Source organism: Rhagoletis zephyria, unplaced genomic scaffold (assembly GCF_001687245.7).
Source record: "Rhagoletis zephyria isolate East Lansing unplaced genomic scaffold, Rhagoletis_zephyria_1.1 Rzeph_scaffold_01033, whole genome shotgun sequence".
Lineage (NCBI taxonomy): Eukaryota > Metazoa > Arthropoda > Insecta > Diptera > Tephritidae > Rhagoletis > Rhagoletis zephyria.
The window spans coordinates 123687-126639 of NW_016158117.1; positions in this window are offsets into that span (position 1 = coordinate 123687).

Consider the following 2953-nt stretch of genomic DNA (forward strand, 5'->3'; position numbering starts at 1 on the left):
AAAATTTTAATTAACTAATAGTAAAATAAAAAATGTGATACAAAACAAGTGAAAACAAAATAAAGTAAAATTAAATATATAGATCAAATAAAATTAAAAAAATATAAAATAAATAATAAAAACAAAAAAAAATTTCGCAATCGGTCCAACCGAGGATCGAACCTGGCAGCTACAGGCTTGTAGCCCGTAACTCTTACCACTCCGCTACCGCGGACGCGGAATTCGCGCGCTTTGTTTGGGTACTTGTACAAAAGACAACAGCTGGCCGTTTTTACCAGTGTTGTCAACGAAAACTGCCCGGATCCGAGTTAATTCCCCAAAATTTCGTGCATTTGTTCGGCTGCATATGCGCATTTTAAAGAGGAAAATGCTTTTAAAAAATTTGTTTATTTTAGCGGCTGCATTTTAGTATCGAGAAATATTACTAGAAATTCATTCGCCATGTAAAAAGTCAAAAAGCGAATTCAGAAATTTTCCCTGCAAATCGCCCTTCAGAAATAAAAAACTTTCTTTCGAAAGACACTTTACATGCAAGGTGCCACTGCTCATGAAACTGCTTTCTGAAATTTCTCAATTTGACAGTCTCTTGAAATGTACTGCATTGCCACGTCTGACCCGCTCTTAAGACGGCAATGTAACCTCTGCTATTTCCATGCTTAAAATAAAAAATCGCGCTTTTAGAAATAATGCCATGAACCAACTAAACAGATCACCCAGCACGGCAACCATGTATTTGTAATTGCATTTGAGAAAAAAAATAATAGTTGATAACGTAATTTTTTAGTCGGTTGTTTCATTCACACACATGGTTTCATTCCGTTTCATTCACATGGCGGCGAATAAATGACGTCACTGCAAAAAAAATACTTTTTTCTCGCACTCCGTCCTGGGTGATCTTTATTCGTTCGTTCATGAAATAATGTTGCCAAGTTTTGTTCTCTTTGAACCAATATGTGCAAACGTCAAAAGCGCTAGGAAAGAAAATACGCTATCAATGAAATGATAGTGGCGATAGTACTAAACCTATCTATAGTTATTTCATGAGTCCATCGGCGATAGTTTGACAGCTTTAATGTATACACATCAATAAAAAAAAACGCTTTAATATACCACGCTTTTATAAACGGACTGAAAAGTAGAAAATTTGAATTTTGAAAAACTGACTTCAGATTCCTAATTAGCAACCCCAATAACCCCCTGGAAACAAGTTCCAACCCATGACAATGCGTAAATCGTTCAGAATCAACGTTTCAATTTTACTAGTGTCTTTTCGAGAGCAGATTTTCGGGAACTAGGCCCATCCTAACTGTCCAAGACAGGTGTGTAATTAAGGGAATGTTTCCCAATAATACCAGAGTAATTATATGTAAAAACCACATTTTTAGCTGCATTTTAACATTGCACAAAAATAAAAAAATTAAAAACATCAGCGTTTTTATAAAAAAACCGATCAGCGCGACGTCTAAAAAAACTTTTTTTCAAAATAAAAAAATACTTGTATGTTGTTTTATCACAAATAACAATATTCTGATGTAGCGCTTATGAATTTCCAAAAAGAGTGTTTTTTTGAACCACTCTAATGTGGGTATATGAATAACGATCGCTTAAAATCGATCTCAAATTTGTACGTTCGCTGTAGAAATTTTAGGTTAAGTAATGCTTTGTATTGCATGCGCTCCACGTTCTTTGTTTTCAATCTCATAAATTGTTTATAATGACTTTTGCTAAAATTTAAAAAATAAAAGTTATGAAAACAAATTCTATGGGACTGAGAAATATTATTTTCTACTTTTTAGTCCATTTATAAAAGCGTGGTATATTAAAAAGTTTTTTTAATTTATTTTACATGTATAGGCAATACATGAAAGTTAGGGCTCGAGCACCCCCGCCCTACCTGGCTGCGCCCATGGAAGCACCCACAGATGCTCTGCAGGGAGCAGTTCCTCGAGGGTTCCCTATTTTGACAGCTCATCAGCCATGCAGTTTCCAGCAATTTCACTGTGAACTGAATCCAAATAAGCTAAATGGCATAATAATCCGATGTGGTCGATAGGGAGGTCAAGAAATCCCTCACCAGTCTCGGCCGAACCATCAAACAGCCAAGAGTCTTGACGGCTGCTTGGCTGTCGGAATAAATATTCACCTCCTTGAAGTCAGAATCAATCCGACGCCTCCTGTATTGCGGATGACTATGACTGGAAATCCATACAGTGATCCTGTAGCCTAAATTTCAGGTTGATGAAGAATTCGTTACAGAACACAGACTGTTTATTTAGCTTCGATCTATCCATAAATACGTTAACCCTCTAGTAGGCTGAACCGCCTCCAGACGGTCGTTGACTAAACACGTATTTAGTGCACCTATAATAATTTTTTTCTATAGTCGAAAAGGATGATCTTTAGAAAAAAAGCGTACTTTTACGACGATGTAAATTTTAATCCGTTATGTGAATCCATTTTATTTTAATCGGCAGTTGAATCACAGATTGTGGAAGACTCGGTTAAAATAAATTATTATTTCTTGCTGTTATGTAATTTCGTAATAAAAGAAATTTTTTATTTTGAAACATTTTTTGATACAAAAAAATTCAGTGGGTTTCGTAGTTAAAAGCACAGTATTTTGATATAAGTTTTATAATTATGTCACCATTCGAAATGGAGAAAATTGCTTTCGAAACAGACCGTCTTCAGACCGGCTTGCCGACATATAAAAACCCAGTTTGCATTTTTGACCGACTGCAGACGGGATTGCCGGTTCGTAGGTCAACATTGTGTAAGAGAAAGCTGAAAATACGTCAAAGTATATCGGCGAGCCCGTCTCCAGACCGTCCTGTTTTTTCTCCCCTGTAGGAAAAAGTTACTGTAACAGATCGAAATGGACATCATTTTTGGGTTTATCGTGCTAAAATCACCCATTCCTGAATTTTTCAACTCATACAGAAATTGGCCTACT